Source organism: Neofelis nebulosa, chromosome 9 (genome assembly GCF_028018385.1).
Source record: "Neofelis nebulosa isolate mNeoNeb1 chromosome 9, mNeoNeb1.pri, whole genome shotgun sequence".
In the NCBI taxonomy this organism is placed as follows: domain Eukaryota; kingdom Metazoa; phylum Chordata; class Mammalia; order Carnivora; family Felidae; genus Neofelis; species Neofelis nebulosa.
In genome coordinates this window covers 130,340,161-130,360,589 of record NC_080790.1, presented here as the reverse complement: position 1 = coordinate 130,360,589, position 20,429 = coordinate 130,340,161, and the positions used below count along the sequence as shown (strand labels likewise).

At 47.9% G+C, this 20,429-nt stretch overlaps 1 long non-coding RNA gene across 1 annotated transcript in view; it reads left to right on the top strand.

Annotated features, from left to right (window-relative positions):
* Positions 1-20,047, top strand: part of LOC131485929 (uncharacterized) — a 29,598-nt gene extending 9,551 nt beyond the window's left edge. The window contains exons 3-4 of the long non-coding RNA XR_009249086.1: positions 17,217-17,305; positions 17,919-20,047. This is a non-coding gene — a long non-coding RNA (uncharacterized LOC131485929). The remainder of the gene's footprint in view (positions 1-17,216; positions 17,306-17,918) is intronic.
* The last annotated feature ends 382 nt before the right edge of the window (positions 20,048-20,429 follow it).

The following is a 20,429-nucleotide window of genomic DNA, read 5'->3' as shown; positions in this document are numbered from 1 at the left end:
ATTCCTAAAGGTCGGTTTCTGGCCTAGAGTCAACAGAAAAGGAGGAATTTTCATTTCCTGTTGTTCTGCTGTTTAAATACATATTAGAGGTCAATGCCCTTTGACGACAATTTCAGCTGTAAGATATTCTGAAGTTAAGACGTGGCCATTTTTACTTCTGCAAAGAGAGCAAGATAATGAGGACGATGTAGGAGCGTAAGCGCTGCCTTGATTTGAACACTGTGTGCCCAGCACTGTGCTGAGCTTGCACTCACAGATCTCATTTAATCTCCACAGCCCTGTGAAATATGTGTAGTTGTTATCCCCATGGCGAGGATCGCCGCCTCTTCCAGGAAGCCCTCCCTGACGCCAGCACCATGCCCTCACTCCAGGCTGCGTGCTCCGTCCTTTGGGCCACTGGCCGAGGGCTCTTGCCATGCTCTTTGAAAATGACTGGGTTTCATGTCCTTGAGAGTAGAGCCCATGTCTTATTCCGCATTTGTATCCTAAGAGACCAGCACATAGTAGGCATATAGTTAACACTTCTTGAATGAATTGAATGAGACCTTGGGCAGATTCCCTAATTTCTCTGAGCTTTACTCTAAATTTCTAAATTGGCCTAAATTTAGAAAATTGGGCTCTCTAAAATTGGGCTAACCACACTAATAACAGTGAATATTGAGCCTTCCTGTGCCAGCTGGCGGGCTGCTCTCTCAGTGCGTTCCCCATTAACAGACCCTGATTTCCTTCTGGGCAGTAATGTGTCTCCCATGCAGCTAGGGGAGAAGCAAGCAGAAGTTGGTGGGTGGAGCTGATAGTTGGCAGGTACACACCCTTGCTTCCTTCTTCATCCTGCCTGGACTGTGGACCTGATGGCTGGTACTCTGGCAGCTGTTCTGGTTCATGAGGCAATCTTGAAGCTGGTGGAGCAAAAAAATAGAAGTCTAGGACTCCGATGACTGTTCGTCATCCCAACCCTGGACACCACACCTTTTGATTTCTTACGTACGTGTGTACAGGGACACGGAGGGAGAGAGGGCGCTCCACCTTGTTTAAGTCACTTATTTGGGTTTCCTGTTTTATATAGCCAGATCTAATTCTAACTGACAAGATTTGGTCCGACCCCTGTTAAGTGCTTATTATGCATTCAGTTAATCCTCACAATGACACTTTCCATCATTCTTATCACTTTTATTTTATAGATGAGGGAACAGCGGCTCAAAGCGATTTGAAATAGGCATTCTGCCTGCAGAGCCTGTGTGCATAGCTACCATATTATGCTGCCTGTTTTACGATGCTCTTCTGATGGCTGTGGGAGTGCTAAGGACACTGTGCTCACTGGACACGTATTCACTCTCTCCTCACCTACCGATTCACTTATGAATTCATGTATTTAATTAACAAACATTTACAAGGAGACAACTCAATAGACTTCTGTCAGACCTGGGTGTTACGAAACAGCCAGGATGGTTTTCTGCCCTCCAGGAGCCCCTCGGCGTGGGGTTCTATTGTCAACACTTTCCAGGGACAGGGTCCCATATACAGTGATGCACTGTGCAACCCCAAGGGTACGGAGCTGGGATGCAGATCTCGGACTCTGGGTTCCTCCCTGGGCGCCCTTTCGTCTGCTCCCTGCGACGTCTCCGTTTGTTCCCAGACCCCTTTTACTGTTCGTTGATGCTGTTCTGTCTTTCATGCTAGAAATGTTTCTCAGATGTCAGGGACTCTTTGGAGCTCTTTTCGCATTTGAGGAGAGGCTCTAAGAACTGTCTGGAAGCTGCATGTGTTTCCCTGTAATGTGGCTGGGCAGTGAGCCAGCTTTTTCACTCTGGGACCCGAATGTCATTATCGATCAGACTTTTTGCTGAGTGGGCCCACTTCCACTTCTCCACAGAGGGCTCTCCAGGGTTCCTGCTGGAGCCAGGCTGCCTGTGTTCTAGAAGCTGAATTAGGAAAGGGAGCTGGGTCTGACCCTTTTGTTTTTTAGCTCCTTGCCTCGTCCCTAGCTTCAGCAATGGCTGATGTCCCAACGCCCACTTCTTCTCTATCCCAATGTCTGCAGAACGTGGCCCCCAGACCTCTGCCAAGAGGGAGGGGCAGTCGCCTGGCTCTACAGACTGGCTGGGGGATTGGGTGCCTTACACCAACTTCTAGCCGAGGCCCCTATGCTCAGTCTGGCCCTTTCCCCCTACCTTCAGAAGCATCTGGGCCACCAAGATAGTATTTTTTAAATGGAAGACATGACTTACTGAAAAAAATGTTTAAAGTTAATTTTGTTCATTTAACAGGAGAAAAAGAAATGACAATGAAGGAATTTTCAAAATTCAAGTCAAACAAACTTTTATCCCAGGGCGCCTGCATGGTTCAGTCTGTTGAGCATCCGACTTTTGAGTTGGGCCCAGGTCACGATCTCATGGTTCATGAGATTGAGCCCCGCGTCGGGCTCTGTGTTGACAGCATGGAGGCTGCTTGGAATTCTCTCCCTCTCCCTCTCCCTCTCTGCTCCTCTCCTGCTCATGCCCTCTCTCTCCTCTCTCTCTCTCTCTCTCTCAAAATAATAAACATTAAAAAAAATCTTTCATCCCTAGAAGTATTTAGTTTTTTTTCTAAAGTTGAGGAAAAGTGATATAAAAATAATAAGATAATTGCAGCACTTTTGAAAGTATTTCTCTTTTGAAGTGAATTATGTTGATTTTTGCTAAGATGATAATGCTGGTCCACTTATTCTTCAACAATATTTAAATATTTTTTAATATTTTTGAGAGAGAGAGAGAGAGAGAGAGAGAGACAGAGCATGAGCATGAGCATGAGCATGAACAGGGGAGGGGCAGAGACAGAGGGAGACACAGGATCCGAAGCAGGTTCCAGGCTCTGAGCCGTCAGCACGGAGCCCGATGCGGGGTTCCAACTCACGCGAGATTATGACCTGAGCTGAAGTCGGACGCTTAACTGACTGAGTCACCCAGGCGCCGCCCCCCCCGGCCCCCCCCCCCCACTTTTAAGATTTTTTTTCTTTTAGTTAAAATTGAGGTATAACATAACTAAAACGCTTCTTACATAAATTCGCACCTGGGTAATCACCACTCATTTCTAGAACATTCAACTCCCACCCCCCAATTCCCCTTGCCTTTCTAGTCTATTCCCTGTCTCCCTCCCACCTGACATAACCCGTGTTGTGACTTTTATCACTAGAGATTAGTTTTGCTGATTCTCGAATCCTGTATAACTGGCATTATACTGTATGTATTCCTTGGGCCTGGTTTCTTCTGCACAGTCTGTGAGATTCGTTCATGGCGTTGGGTGTGTCAGTAGCTTTCTTTTTCATTATTTTAGCCTGTATCTCCTATCTATCATCTCTGTCTATCTGTTCTTTCTCTATTCTAATTTATTTATCCATCTGCTGTTGAAAAACACCTGGGCCATTTCCAGCGTAGGGCTGTTGTGGCTAAAGCTGCTATGAACACTCTGGAACCTGACTTTGGGTAGGTGTGTGTCCACCCTTGTCTAGGGCAGGCGTGGGGCCCCAGCTTGGAATCCACGAGGGGTCTGCCCTTGTTATTTTGTGAAGGTCGCGTCAGTTCTTCCTGGCTTCCCCCGTTGCGGGCTCAAGCACCCAACTGCCCACTCGATGTCTCCAGTTAGACGTGTTACCGACCTTGACATCTCAACCTTAACATGCCCCATCCTGGAGGGCACCTCCATCCCAAGCCAACCCTAGGCCACTTCCCAGCCCAGTCAACACTGTCACCACCTACACGTGAGCCAGAGGTCAGGCTCCAGCCTTCCCTTGGCTTTACTGCCCCTTCTGGTGCCACATCCAAACCCAGATTCCAACTTGGAGCTCTCTTTTAAGCCTGTCCACTCCTCACCATCTCCATGGCCACGGCCGGGTCCAGTCCACCTTCTCTCTCCGGTAGAAAACTGTCCGGTCTCCTACTTGGTCTCCCTGCTTCCAATTTGCTTTTCTCCAACAATTTCTCCCAAACGATAGCAAGACGTTCTTAAAATCCGAATTGGGTCGTGTTCTTTGGAATGTCTTCCCACTGCATGTGGACCCAAGACTAGTCTCCTAAATGGTGGTCTACAAGGCTCTGGAGCATCTGGCCACCACCTGTAACATATGTCATCTTCCCCAGGCACACTCTTAATCCTTGGAATTTACACGCCCCCACTTTTTTTTTTTTTTTTTTTTTACCTTGGGGCCTTTTGTATATGCTATTTCCTCTAGCACCCAGTTATTAGACCCTTCCTTGTCCTTTTAATATGTTTTTTGCACGTATGAGCAAATACGAATATATATTCTTTTCCCCTCCACTCCCTTAAAATGTTACAAATGAGACATGCCAAGCACATGGTTGTGCAAGTTGTTTTGTTTTCTTAGGAAACCCTGGCACGAGCTTCACTTACCCGCTCACAGCCACCTCTTTCTTTTATACTGGGGAACACTGTCTCGTGCAGACAGACTCTCATTTATTCTGCTATCAGTAGGCAGTTTCCTTTTTTTTTTTTGCAATTAAAAGCAACATGACAGTGAATGACTATATACATACGTCATTTAGTGTATGTATCGACGAACCCGTAAAATAAATGATTAAAACTAGAATTGTCAGGGTAACAGATATGGGCATTTTACATTGAACGAATATTGCTAAAGTTTGCTTTTTTTTTTTTTTTAATGTGGAGTGGCTCAGTTTCTTTTTTAATGTTTCCTTGTTTATTTTTGAGAGAGAGAAAGAGCATGAGCCCTGGGAGGGGCAAAGGAGGAGGAGAGAGAGAATCCCGAGCAAACTCTGAGCTGTCAGAGTAGACCCCAGTGTAGGGCCCCATCCCACAAACCAGGAGATCATGACCTGAGCCAAAAGCAAGAGTTGGTCACTTAACTGACTGAGCCACCAGGTGCCCCACTCATTTTCTGATCCCAATACAGTGGATTGTCAAGCTGGGATTTTTGCTAATCTAATGGGGAGGAACATGATATCTCATTTCTCTTATTATGCATGAAATTGAACATCTTTTCATACCTGACAAGCCATTTGTTTTTCCTTCTCTGTGAACAGTCTTTTTTGCCCATTTACCTACTGAGTTGTCTGTGGTTTCTTTCTTATTAATTTTTTGGAGCACTTTGTATGTTAAGTAAATTAGCCCTTTGTGATTAGCCCAAATAAGCCCAATTTGTCTTTTGGCATTTCATCTAGTAAGGTTATTTTTAGCCATAAATATTGTTTTTAACAGTTTTACGCTGTTAAATTTGTCCATCTTTCATTTTAGGACATTTGGGCTTTGCTTCATTATTGAAAACGTCTTTTACAGTCTGAAGTTCCAAAATACTCAATACCTGGTTATTTTACTACATCTGTGGTTTCACTTTATATGTTCAAGTCTAGGATCTACTGGGAGTTCGTCCTGGCTGAGGTGTGAAGTCAGGAATCCACCTTGATTTTTTTTTTTTTTTTTTTTCATCTGTGACTATTTGGTTGTTTCTTCTGATCCGTCCTGTCTCACTTCCGCTCTGACCAACCTAGTCAAGGTATCTTCTAACTCAGCCCGTTGTCTGTGGCTTTTGCAGAATTGACTGGAGTCTGTAAGTTGAAAAACATCTGGGTGCCTCCCCTCCGCCGTCTCTCTAAGATGTTAGCTCCTTGAGGGCTGGGACAATGTCTGCCTTGTTCACCACCACGTCCCCAGCAGCTGGCATGGTAGGTGTCTGTGGCGGTGGAGGTGATGTTGCCCTTGCCTTCCAGCATCTGTTGTTCCTTCCGGCATCAGCACTCCCATTTTCCTTTGGGCAAAACCCACACAGCCAGGGTTCCCTGGTCCACCTGGTTTGGGCAGTGTAAACTCCACCTCTGGCTTCAGGAATGGGGTGTGACCAATCAGTGGTCCGCTCCCTGGTGATTGGCTGGGGCGGGCACATGACCCCAACGGAACCAATGATATAAAACCTCGGGACTCCCAGGCAGCATTGAGAGGGAGGCATCCTCAGATTCCCTTCCAGTGTTTCCTAAAGCTTTTGACTTTAGGGGACAAAGGCACCAGGCTCCTCACCTGGAAAAAAAAAAAGAAAAAAAAGAAAAAGAAAATAAAAGAATAGTGCAATTCCACATCTGGGATCTTTCAGTTAAAGAGAAGCTTCCATTTCTTTCGATCCAACAAATTTTCTTGAGCACTTATAAAGTGTAGGACTTGAGCTGAATTCTGGGGCTGGCCTCAATTCCTGACGGTGATTCTTTGCAGATACGGCGTGCTTCTAAAAATCTCTTGAATTAAAATAACATATATTAGAACTTTTAAAATAGAAAAAAATATAAAGGCAAAACAAAGTTCAGATAACCCTTACTGACATTTAACAAAAAAATATAAGTAATGCTTGTACATGGTTAGAAAAGTGATGTCATTCAGAAAGGCTCAAAAAATAGCACTCAGGCGTAAACAAATCACCCTCAAATTCAGGGAACTGAAATAACCTTACAAAATTTTTTTTTAACGTTTATTTATTTTTGAGAAACAGAGAGACAGAGTGCAAGCAGGAGAGGGGCAGAAAGAAAGAGAGAGAGACAGAATCGGAAGCAGGCTCCAGGCTCCGAGCTGGCAGCACAGAGCCCAACGCGGGGCTCGAACTCGCAAACCGTGAGATCGTGACCTGAGCTGAAGGCGGAGGCTCAACCGACTGAGCCGCCCGGGGGGCCGGGAAATAATTAACCTTTTTAAAGCTCACGCCTTAAAAAAATGGCATCAAGCTTATTCCCTTCTTAACACTTTCCCGTGGTTGCTTGTGGCAACCTTTTATGCAAGAATACGTACATGTGTATGCCAAAATATTGCTTTGCTCTTAATTTACCACAGTGATTCCAACATGCGTTCTGTTCTACCCCTTCATTTTGTCTTTTAATAATGTCGGTAGGAAAATGGACAAGGGACCCAAACACACAGTTCACGGAGAAGGAAATACAAGTTGAGCATAAACATATGAAAGGGTGTTCAACCTCCTTTACAATGAGAAAAATGCAAATTAAAAGTACACAGAGAGATCATTTCTCACCTATCAGATTGGCAGAAATCCAGAAGTCTGATAACACCCTGTGTTGGCAAAGCTGCGGGACGAGAATCACTCTTGTCCCTGTCGGTGGAAGTGAAAACTGGCACAATCCTACGGGGGGGCAGTTGGACTGTATCTATCAAAGTGACAAATGTATATGTCTTCTGCAAATGTTTCCTTCAGATAATCTTGCTCAAGCACAAAATGATATATACCTGGAGTCATGTTCAGAAGAGAGGTTTTTATAAGGGAAGCTCTGTGTAGGCTGGGAGCCTCCTGGTCTTGCTCACCTCTGGGTCCCCAGCTCCCACAAGAGTCCCCTGTAAATAGATATCCCAGAGACGACACTCACTCAACATCCATACTCTCTCTGTTTTCTCCAGCCTCCCTTGCAATTAGGTTACAACCGTGCGTTTCATTTCTGTCTAACGGGATGGGCAAAAGTGATGTAAGCTCCTGGCCCAGTCTTTAAAAACTGCCATTAGAAGGGTGCCCGGGGGGGCTCAGCTGGCCGAGCCTCTGACTTCGGCTCGGGTCATGACCTCACGGTCCGTGGGTTCGAGCCCCGCGTCGGGCTCTGTGTCTCCCTCTCTCTCTGCCCCTCCCCTGCTCACGCTCTGTCTCTCAAGAAATAAAATGTTAAAAAAAATTAAAAAAACATAAAACCTGCCATTAAACCTTCTAGCTCGCTCTGCCCACCGTGTCCACCTCCAAGACCACCTGTTCTAGTCGGCAACAAGGTGAAAGGTACTCAGCCTGCATCATGACGCGAAAGCAAGAAATAGACCTTGGCTGTATTAAGTCACTGCGATTTGGGGGTTTGTTACTGCAGCCTTGCCTCTTTCATCCTGACTAAATTGTGGGTGCTCAATCCACCCTCATCGAGTAAGTGTGTGCTGTGTACTTGTGCACGCAGACGGTGAGAGTGATCGCAGGCTAAGCTTTCAACAGGTAGACAGTGCAAATGGGCTTCCAGAAAGTTTGCATCGATTTATACTGCCACCAGCGGGCGTAACGGTAGGTAACACATGTAGCTCCCACTCCGTTCCAGCTACTAGGCTAGGTGTTTGGTACCCGGGACGTACACGTGCCCTCACAACAGCTCCGCGGTGGCAGGCACGATGACTGTCTCCCTCCAACTGCCAAGGGAACAGCCGCACAGGGAAGTTAAATAACTCGCCCAAGGCCACACAGCTAGTGAGATGGGGAGTATTGTTCAGATTACAAATTCCTAATATTCCACGTCTTCAAATGAATTGGCCAAGGCCCAGGAATCTGTATTTCTAAAAGACAGCCCATATGCAACCGGTAGCCGGCCAACTTTGGGAATGAGGAGGCGGGAGGACTTAAGTTAAAGGTCCCAAAGCACAGTTTTGTTACAGAAGCTAAGTTATAGGGGGGGCCCGGGCTGGGTATGTCCCTTGAGATGGTGTTAAGCACGTACTGAAAGTATGTATTATGTATGTGTGTATTGAAAAGGAATACATTGGTACACGGGAATCAAAGCTGCGTGCTTCTTTCTGTTCCTTTTTTTCTGTCATGTGTGTATTTTCTGGGCTTTTCCAAGCCAGACCAACTTCTTCAGAGGTGTATTATTTTGGATACAATTTCATCTGTGGGGTCCAGAGACATGAGACAGAAATTACAATACAAGGTGCATTTTCCCCCAAAAGCCTGCGTGAAGGTGGTGGCTCTACACCATGAGGTTGTCAGGGGCTTGGGCCCCTAACTTGCTGTCCAGCAGCCGCGGCATACTGTCCCCATCCCGAAAGCCAAATGGCTTACCGCCATGTTTGCATTTCCAGGTTTTGCTCACATCCCATTGGCCACGCCTCAGTCACATGGCCACTCCTTGCTGCAAAGGAGGCTGGGAAGTGTAGTTCATTCTGAGCAGCCATGTGCTGCTTTATAATTATAAAAGGGGAAAACTGATATCGGGGGACAACTCTCAGACTCTACCACTGGAGACGTTATTAACGAGCTCAGAATTTCGATGCTGGAACCAAACAGATTACTCATTCCCAACAACAGCACGATGCCATATGGTTTCAGAATTTCAGCTGACCATGACTGCCAATTTCAGGAGGTCCCACTTGGCTGGTTGTGGGGTTTGTGGTCTGCCTTATGGTCATATCATGCAATAAGCACATGTGGGTTCTCAAACTAATCAACAGTAACAGATTAGAGCCAACAATGTCTATTTTTAAATTTCTTCTCAAGGGTGTCATCCTCAGTGTCAGAAGAGAGATTAATATTTGCTGATTATGTAAGAAGCGCATGCGGAAACCCAAGATTACTTCTAGACCCAAACTTCTAATCTTTTTCAACAAGGTTTTAATGCCATGGCTACATTGGCATCTAGGGGCTGCCGCACTCACCTGCTCCTTACTCTAGCTCTGGCTCTGGTATTAACAGAGTTTCTCCACACCTATCCACCCCCCACCTGACTACAACTTTATCCCAAAGAAGGCTACTCATTCACAGAACCCTCGCTAAGTCCGAGGGGGCTCAGCCAGGTGAATAATTTACCTTTTTGGTTTTGCCTACCCAGCACCCCTTTCCTCTTTCTCTGACAACAGCGTCACAGTTTTCACAGGTAGCACTCCTGCTTCTCCTCGGTCCCAGCCTACTTCTGGACTGAAGGATGGGCATTGGACCGGGGCCTGGCCAATCAGTGTATTCCATTCTCTTGGGCCGTGGCGATTGGCTCAGGGAGAGACATGTGATCTGAGGTAGCCAATGAGACTCAATTCTGAACCATTAGCAACAGGAGTTCTTTATCAGAGGGATTTGGAGCTGGCGCCACGGGCCTAGCACTGCTGGTGCCCATCTTTGCCAACTCGTATTCACCCCTTCGTTCAGCGAGTACTTACTGAGCACCTGCTATGTGCCAGGTGGTGTTCTAGGCACTGGGACTACAACAGCAAAAAGGCAAACAAACGAGCAAATGACAACAAAAACCAGACAAAATGCTTGCCTTCAAGGAGCCAATATTCTAATGGGGGATACAGACACGAGAGAAATATGTAAAATGGTCAGAAGGTAATTGGTGATATGGAGAAAGAATCCAGAATACGGAGGCAGGAGAATAAGGGATTGCTATTTTTTATTGCATGGTCTGGAAAGAACTCTTCAAGTAAATAATATTTAAGCAGACACCTTACGGAGTGTGGGAATTGTCATGTTCCTATCTCCAGGAAGGGCATCACAAGTGGAGAGAATGGCAGATGCAAAGGCCCTGAGGCAAGAGCGTGCTTGCTGTGTTTGAAGAATAACAAAGAAATCAGTGTGGCTAGAGCAGAGAGCACAGGAGGGAGAGAAGTAGATGAATGGACAGACTATGATAGGCCGGGTACGCCATGAGGATGATTGAGGACTTATCTGAGGGCACGAGGGAGTCATCAAAGAAGTTAGAGCAGGAGAGGAAACTGATGAGATCGGCGCTTTAGAAAACTCATTCTGGCTATGTGGTAGGAGGCGGACCGGAGTTTAAAATGTGAGTTGGGAGGCATTTGGGGGGCTCTGGAATGAGCCACCTGCAACCTAGGGTCACAACTTTTCACGTTTAAAACTCCAGCACCGGTGTTTTCTAAACTTTAGTCATCCACCCACGACCTTCCTCATGCATGTCACCTTATCTACTTAATGTTCTTCTTTAAATGAACATGGTAATTTTACTTGAGTGTATTTATATTCAATGGAGACATTTTATCTCTACTGTAGCAGGCAACTCAGGTTAGGTTCGGCTGCAATAACAAACAGCCCAGCGGGCTGTTAACCACAAAGGTGTGTTTCTCGTGCATATTTCATTTCGGTTGCCGGTTGGCTGCAGCTGTGGTCCATGTGTCTGTTTTACACTCTGGGAATCAGGTTGAAGAAGCAGCCCATCCCTGCCCTCCCCCCTGCCCATCTCTCTGACAGACACAAAAGGGCAAATGACAGAAGCACATGCTGGCTCTCAGGACTTCTGCCTGGAAGCTGAACGCGCATTCTGTTGGTCAGAGCATGTCACGCAGCCAAGCCTGACGTCAGTAGAGAGTCACCAGGGAACTGCCAGTAGGAAGGACTGATAAACATTGACCATCACACAATCTACCACATCTATTATAAATGGAAAACCAACACCACTTGCCCTCAGTAGAAGGTGACCACAAAAAATAAATATTTATGAAAACATTTACTTTATTTGTGGCCAAACAGCCGTGCCTTCCGAAGGCTCTAAGGCCTGCTCTCCTTCCGTTCAAACGGGAGATGGTGAGCCTTGGAAAGGCACGCAGGCACACCAGTATCAATCTGACACTGTTGCCGAGATGTAATCAGAAAGATCGAAGGAAAATGGGATGTTATTTGATGGGGCTCTGTACCCACTAAAAACTTCCCGCAAAGCACCGTTGGTACTTGTCCACACTTCGGGCGACTCCGCTTTAGAATCACTCTGGGGAGAGGGTGGAAGGAAACGAACAGTTTCAGGGACGATGATCTCTGTTGCGCAATTTCCTGAATGCCCACCCCTCCCCCAGGGGCCCACCCTAAGTTGCGTGACGTAACGGTCCCGCAGACGAGGTCTGCGGGCTACCTTATTTAATCCTCGCCTCTGCTCTGCCAGGTAGGCAGCATTATCTCCATTTTCCAGCGGAGAACACTGAGATCCAGGGAGGTTCAGGCCCAGCGCCAAGACCACGGCTGGAGGGGACTGGGAGCTGCTCCGGGGAAACCTGCCGCCTGAGGGTGTAGTTCCAAGTTTGGCCACTTGGTGTCACTCTCTCCAAACTGTCGGGAGACTGCCCCGCGGAATTGGGCCGTGTACTGGGGACTCCGGACAGAGCCAGTAGATGCAAACTGATCCCCAGGGAAGCAAAGGGCCTCCATCCTGTCATCCGTCCTGTCGCCCCTGCGTGCGCAGAATTCCTTCCTGTTCCCTGTGTGCCCATTGTGCGTGTCGCGCTGCGTACACCAGGATCTAAGTGCTTGACCGGCTTTGTCTCCCACAAGCCTCCCGGCACCCCTATGGTCTTCCCATATCAGAGCGGAGGAAACGCAGGTCAAGAGCGTAGAACACGTGCTCAGCTGAGAAAAAGCCCATTTGAATTCGGTTTGAACCCAGATTTGAGTTCGAAGCTTGGGTTTTAATACCTAGCAAGTGCATGGTAGGAGGGCTACATTACTTCTCACTTTTTAAGAAAAAGCTTGCTTACTTTGAGAGAGAAGGAGGGGAGGGAAAGGGAGGGGGAGAGAGAGAGGGAGAGAGAGAATCCCAAGCAGCCTCCATGCTGTCAGCGAAGACCCACGACCCTGGGATTGTGACCTGGGCGGAAGTCAAGAATTGGACGCTTGGCCGACCGAGCCATCCAGTCACCCCTTTGATAATTATTTTTAAAAATTAGAAAACTATCGAAGTAAAAAGAAGAAAATAAAGGTCACTCTTAACATCAGCCTCCCAGAGATACTTTGGAGCACATCCTTCCAGGCCTTTCTCTCTTTCTCTCATCGATTGGTGCCCTAAACATTTTAAAACATAAATAAGGAAACATATTCATATGAAAAATAATTGAGAGGGTACCAAAGATTTGTAGTGGATAATCTCATAATCCTCACCCCCCTCCTCTGCCCCCACCAGCAGCTCCAAAACTCCAAGCTCCCTCCCCAGAAGCCATCCTGGTTTTGCTTCTTGGGGATCATCACAGAGATATCCAGAATGTAGATAAGCAAACATGTGCATGAATTCCTGTGGTTGTTTCTTTAAATAGAAGCATACTACACACCCTGTTCTGCGCTGGTTTTCTTTCTTTCTTTCTTTCTTTTTTTTTTTAAACTTAACAATATACCTTGGAGATCTTTCCAGATCAGCAGTAGGAGAGCATTCTTCACATAGCCCATTGTCTGAATATAATCATTTATCTAAACAGTCCCTGGTGATAGTCAGGTCGGCGATTCCAGTCTTTCGCTGTGCAAACAATGCTGCCATTAGTGTTCCTTTCACAGGAGTCTTTCTATGTATGTGGATCTATTTCTGTAAGATAAATTCTTAGTAACTGAGCTACCCAGTCATAGGGCAAGTGCATTTTAAAATTTTGACACTTATTGCCTAAATGCTTTCTAAGGTCATACCTACCAATTGACATTCAGACCAATAACCTACGTGAGCACTGGTTTCCCCACACTCCAGCCAAGGCCAACTATTATCAGACTTCTCCATCTCTGCCCTGCAGATGGGGATAAAGGCATGTATCATACTTCCAATGCACATAGTCTTTCCTTTTGTGCTACATTCAGAATTTAAAAATATATGTAAAGGCCATTTGCGTTTCTTTGGTAGCAAAGCATTCACGTCCTTTGCCTGGTTTTCTGTCGCGTGATCATCTTTTTTATTCATCTGCAAGGGCTCTTTCTACACTAAGACAATGAGGTCTTTGTTTCTCGTATATGTTACAAATGTACGTATTTTAAAATATGGATTCATCGGGGCGCCTGGGTGGCTCAGTCGGTTAAACGTCCGACTCTTGATTTCAGCTCAGGTCATAATCTCAGGGTCATGACATCGAGCTCCACACTCAGCGTGGAGCCTGCTTAAGATTCTGTCTTTCCCTCTGCCCCTCCCCTCTGCTCGTTTCTCTCTGTCTCTCTCTAAAAAAATAAAAATAAAAAAAAATATGGATTTATCAAACAAAAATGGGGGTCCCACTGTGCACAATGCTTTTGAGGCCTGTGGGTATTTGACAATATATTGTGGATCCCTTTCCATGTCAGTGGATGTGTCAGTGGCACCAAAATTACGTACTTGATATTTACTTAGAAGTCCCCTGGGTACCTTGCAAGTTTATCAAAAGTACAAGATTATGGATTTATGTGAACACAAGTGTCAGAGAGGAGGCTTAGGAAGCATGTAATATGTGCCATCTATTCTGTCACTTAATCTAATCTTCCGTGGTGAAGTAAGTAACATCATTCTTGTCTTACAGAGAGGACCTGAGGTCCAGGGGGGCGGTGGGATGTGTCCAAGGTCTCCCTATTGGTCTGTGGAAGAGCTGGGGCTCAAACCCATGTCAGTTTGTCTCCCAGGCCTTGGCTGCCACCTTCCATTACTTTAAATCCCCATATTTCCAACTAACCTGGATGAAGGTGGCCCTGGGACAAGTTCCTCTCCTCCCTCCCACTACCTCAGACTGGGGAGTATCATGCAGTTCAGGGACGGAGCCACCAGGTGGCGCCAGGGACACATCGCTCGCCCAGTCCGTGGCTCTGGGAACAGGCTGGGTCCAGGCATCCTGGAACGGGACCACCCTTGGGGTCTGACGATCCTGGAGGCTGGGGTGACTCAGGGCCAGAGGGAGTATCTCCTGCTACCCCCCAAGGCAGTGGCCTCAGCCTTGATCTCCCTTGAGGGAACCACCGCTGGCAGCCCTAGGGCCTTCCACATGTCTGACTCCAATTTGGCCCCTTTGGGACCAGGAATCCTACATAATCCTTTGCTGCTGTGAGAGTCTGTCCTGTGTGATGTAGGATGTTTGACAGCATCCCTGGCCTCTACCTACTAGATGCCAGTAGCACCTCCCCTCAAGTTGTGACAGACCAAAATGTCTCTAGGTATTGCCAAATCTAGACATTGCCAAATGGCCCTTGGTTGAGAACCCCTGCTGTGGACCCATGGGGCCCAGGCAGTTCCCATCAACGACCAAAGCCAGTGGTGCATAAGTAAGCACGGTTCACACACAGAGAGCCTCACATATAGGAACTTACTCATTAACATCCTGGGAGGCGGGGACCGACACCATCTTTGCTTTACAGAGGGGGAAACTGAGGCCCAGAGAGATTCGGTGAGTTGCCCGAGGCCACGCAAGCAGCAGTGTGTGCTGGAACCGGGGCTTGAACCCATGTTGTCGGTTTCTGGCATCTGTGCCCTTAACCACTGGCCTCTCCTGGCCCTCGGGAAAATAGGCACGGCTCACGGGTCAGATTTGCAGGAATATCCTCTACGTCTCCAAAGAAATACTTCTTTCAGGTTTCCTCTTTACCTGTTTTCGTTTTCCCACTTTTCAAAAAAAAAAAAAAAAAGGTTATTTATTTTGAGGGAAAGTGAGAGAGCAGAGGAGGGGTAGAGAAAGAGGGGAGAGAGAATCGCAGTCAGGCTCATGCTGTCAGCGCACAGCCCGACGTGGGGCTCGAACCCACAAACCGTGAGATCATGACCTGAGCCAAAACCAAGAGTCAGATGCTTAACTGACTGAGCCACCCAGGCGCCCCTCATTTTCCCACTTTTTTTTTTTTTAATGTTTATGTATTTTTGACAGAGAGAGAGACAGAGGGAGAGACAGAGAGAGAGCATGAGTGGGGGAGGGGCAGAGAGAGAGGGAGACACAGGATCTGAAGCAGGTTCTGGGCTCGCAGCTGTCAGCACAGAGCCCGAAGCGGGGCTCGAACCCACGGACCGTGAGACCTTGACCTGAGCCAAAAGTTGGATGCTCAACTGACTGAGCCACCCAGGTGCCCCTCATTTTCCCACTTTTGATGGAGAGTCACGTAGAAGAGATTTTTCAGTCTCCTTATCCTTGTGCTATGAGAAAACACGAGCGCAAAGTGTAATGATACACGGCAGCTCATACTGAACCTCAAGATCAGCGATGCAGGGGGGACCGGGGGAGCCTGAGGTGTCCTAAAGGGCGCGGCCCCACCAGCCCTGGCCCTGGGGTCCCTAGTATATGCACTGGCCTGATTTTTCTTTCTTTCTTTTTTTTTTTTTTATGAAGTTTATTGTCAAATTGGTTTCCATACAACACCCAGTGCTCATCCCAAAAGGTGCCCTCCTCAATACCCATCACCCACCCTCCCCTCCCTCCCACCCCCCATCAACCCTCAGTTTGTTCTCAGTTTTTAAGAGTCTCTTTGGCCTGATTGTTCAAGAGAAGCCAGACATCTAGATTTCTAATGTGAACTTTTCTGATTTTTATATAATGGCAATTAATTTAAAATATTTAAAACCCTGCAACAACCAGACAGAACACGTCTGGAGCCTGACTTGGCCTCAGAGTTGACAGCTGCAACCTTTTGGAAGGGCATATTCGATGTACAGGAACAAACATTTTCATCCTTTTAGAGTCCTCTGCCTTTCATCGTCTTTTATGTAATTAATTCTTTTTCATATTCAGCCATCCATTCATTCCATCCATCATCCATCCATCAGTCACCTATCCATTTGTTGGTTCATTTACTCAACCATTATTAGGCCCGCATTGTGTGCTCGACCCTAGGCCAGGCCTTGGGGACGTAGTGAAAACTGTGACTCAGTTCCTTTCCTCTGGAAACTCATCATCTAGTTTAGGAGAAGCACAGACAAGGATGGAACCAAACGGTGTTAAGTTCAGACATTTACCAGCAGGGCAACCTTGGGCCAAGTATTAAATCTTTTGAGCCTCAGTTTCTCCCTCTGTGGAATGGGGCTAGCAGCAGTCACCTCCCACTCGCTCCCCGGCAGGCTGTCAGGACTAGAGGAGGTCCGGCAATGCATGTGGAGTGGGGCACAAGGCAGGCCTTGACAGACACAGCGGTATGCGACGCGTTAAGCTGCAGGGAAACGGGCTGTGGCGGCAGGCAGGGTGGCTGCCCGGTCTGGGGAGGCTTCCTGGGGGCAGTGGCGCCCAGACTGTCCCACGGTGCCCCATGTTGGGAGACGGGTTGCTGTGTCCTCCTTCCGCACAACTTCCTCCTGGTCGGCCGACACCCTCGCCACCCCGAAGGCGCTGGTTTTCCCACTCTTGCTTCACTTCTAAAGGGCAGCCCTTTCTCGGACCGCCCCGCCCCGCCCACCCCGCCCTGGGTTTGTGGGAAAACTGTATGGAACAGAAAGGGCTTGCGGGCTCTCTCTTCTCCAGATTTGTTGTTATGTTTTCCCCTTTAAATTGAAAACATGCTTATTAAAGATTAGAAAAAAAAACACATCAAACAAGAAAGAAGAAAAATGATTCTTTGTCCTATCCTTCTAATTCAACCACGCTGAACGTTCTGTTTTTTTCTTTCTCCTACACCGGGGTATGGGTGTGTGTGTGTGTGTGTGTGTGTGTGTGTGTGTGCGCGCGCATAGTTAGAAAACATACTGCCCAACTATTTGGCGTTGTGTTTTTAGAAACTTCTCCATTCTATCCCAAGTATTCTCCCTCCATGGCTCATCTTCATAAACGTATTTGAAGGGCTGCGTTTATTTTTCCAGCAAACGTGAAGCGAGCACCAGCTACAGGCTGTGGAGGGGGACAGTGTCACGATCGAGCCAACCTTTACCCAGTGCAAACTCTGTGCCAGGTACTGTTCTCGTCACTTGCATGATCTCCCTTCTTCCTCACATCCATCCTGTGAGGTGCGTCTCACCATAATGCCCACAGCTCCAGATGAGAAAGCTGTGTCCCGACACAGCACAGCTAAGACCAGCAGCCAGCATTTGAATCCAGGTGGGCCGGTCACAGAATGCAGATTTTGGTCATGCTGGGCCACTCTGTCACCCACAAACAGGTGACCCCTACCCAGAGTGATCAGAGCTGGAACAGGGAATGTACAGGAACACGTGTCAGCCCCGAGGAGGCTCCCGGTCCGTGCAGGAGCATCACGGAAGTCTTCCTGGAGGAGACGATACTGCGGTGGAGGACGTAGGAGGGGAGGGCGCTGCAGGCAGAGGGCGGCTGTGACACGAGAACCTGAGGGAGGGGCGCACATGGGGGGTTGACAAGCTGATGGCTCATGCAGGAGCTGTGGGCCCTGGGAACCCCGGGGAGCCGCAGAGGGGTGTGAGGCTGGGGTGTGGCGGGACTGGGGAGGCCTTCCCTGACTCGCTCTGGCCCCCACGGCCAGTCTGTCCCCCACTGCAGCACAGAGCCCCCTGGGCACTTCTTGCCTGTTTGTCGCCTGTCTGCTGCTCCAGAGTGAAGAAAGTTCTGGAAAGTGGGAACCTGGACTGATTTGTTCGCGACCGTAGCCCAGGACCGAGATCAACGCTGCGCACATAAAATCCTCGGAATGAGACAATGGCGGACAACACGAGGTGTCTCAAGATAGTGCCAATGTTCTCTGCCACAGCCGTGGAGACAGGGCCCCTTCTGTGGCCCCCTCGGGCCCCTCGGGGTGCCAGACCTCTTCAGGATGTACCCGGGTCTTGAGGTGTGCCAAGACTTTGCTCTAACTTGCCCACGGGTCTTACTGGGTTTAGGAGAAGCCCGGGAGAATAAGCCAACCTTTGCTGGGCCCTCTCCGTGCTGTTCTCGAAGGTCGCAAGGAAGGGGTGAGGAGTGGGCCTACGTGCAGCCACCTTCCCACTCCTTCCCCTTCCCCAGGCTACCTGGGACCTGGCTGGGGCTCGGCCTCCTCCCGTCCACACCACCCACTGCTAGAGGTGGGGAGGGGCTTTGAGGGCCCTGGCCCCTTCCTCCGCTAGGGCCCAGGGCCTCTAAGGTAACTATTTACTCCAGTCCCCCTCAGCCAAGCACGCTATCTTATCAGCTCAAACACTTCAGAGTTCAGGCCAAGAAGCCGAAGTCAATTTTGAAAAAGTCTTTAAAAGACCAAACACAAACACCGGGGAGGGTGGATGCAGGGGGCAAGGGTGGAGATGAGGGTAAGGAAGGGCTCCTTCCTCCTTTACCGGGCTCAGGAGGACGCCAGGACTCTCCTGCCCAGATGCCTGTGCCAGACGTTCACCGGAGCGCTGCTCACGTTGGCAGAAGACCGGCCGCCCCCAGCGTCTGTCACTACGACGGATCAATAAATAATAAAGTGCATACAGCCCTTAAAAAGAACAAACCACTTCATAGGCGGTGATATGGAACTAGGTTGTAAAGCGGGGGGAAGAAAAAAGCAAAGCCATAAAGCCTTGTGTATAATCAGATCCTTTTTGTATAAATAGAAAAGGTGGGCACATATATCTCTGCATGCCTGTTTATGCAGAAAAAATTTCTGGAAGCATTTACGGGGTGTCTGGAGGTATTAGCTGCCTCCAGGGCAGAAGTCAAAGGGAGACAGACTTCTCATTATACACTCTTTGTACCTTTTGAATTACTGAATACCATGGCAACGTACTGTTATCTAAATAAATAAACTAAATAAGAGTATTAGTGATTTTTATTCTAGGTAAATGGCCAATAACATCAAAGATGAGGGGGCGGGGAATGACTGCAGAAGGTTTAGAGACTTTGCATAGATCAAGTTAAAAAATTTTTTTTTACATTTATTTATTTTTGAGAGACAGAGCGTGAACAGGGGAGGGGCAGAGAGAGAGGGAGACACAGAATCCGAAGCAGGCTCCAGGCTCTGAGCTGTCAGCACAGAGCCTGATGCGGGGCTCGAACTCACAAACCGTGAGATCATGACCTGAGCCGAAGTTGGACGTTCAACCGACTGAGCCACCCAGGCGCCCCTGCACAGATCAGTTTATTGAAGGTCTAGCTCAAGGGGAAACCTAAGCCTCATTAGATTCCCTCAGTGGCAGGAACCACATTCAAACAAGGCTTTCAAAGCTCCCTCGTGCTTTCTTGCGTTTTATAAACCTAGCTGCTTAAGCTGCACTTTCCAAACATCATCTCATTGAACCTCTTGAGGATTCTATAAAGTGGAGTCAGATCACTGTGTAGACTGCTTAATTAATTCAACAAATACGTTGTTTTAGGTGATGAGGACACAGCCAAGAACAAGTTCATCAAGATGCCTGATCTCATGGAGTCGATGGGCTTACAGGGAGTACTGAACAATAACAAGTAGATAGAAACAGCCACACAAAAAGCAAATATGACGGTTTCAGACGGTTAGAACCCCTGAGAAGAAAACGAGACCAGGGAATGTAGTCGAGGATGGCTGGTGCGAGGAATGGCCAGGGAGGGCCTTTCTGAGGACGGGACCCTTGAACGGAGACATGAATGAAAAACAAGAACCATCCACAGGACAATCAGGGCGAGAGTAGTTCCAGTGCAAAGGTCCTGAAAGTAGGCTTTGCTTGTGGGAGGAACAGGATGACGGCAGGTGTGGCTGGAGCTTAGAGCTGTAGCCAGACAGGGTGGGGAATCCAGCTGGGGGGTTGGGCAGAGGCCGATCCTTTGGGCCTTGTGGACATGGTAAGGGGTCCAGATGAAGAAACTGAGGCTCAGAGAGGTTAAGTAATTGGCCCACAGTGACACATTTAAGAGTGGCCGAATCAGAATTCAGACCGGGCTTTCCCGACTCCATATCAAGTCCTCTAAACATCCACATATGTATTCATGTGGCAAAAACATGAAACATGCATTTCCAGATAGCACAGCCCATATTCTGAGAACACCGTGTGTGTGTGTGTGTGTGTGTGTGTGTGTGTGTATGTGTGTGTGTGTGTTTTCTAAGTGCACAGAAAAGGGCACACATCAAACAGCGATTCCTTACCAGGTGGACAAACTCAGCACCCAGATGAAAA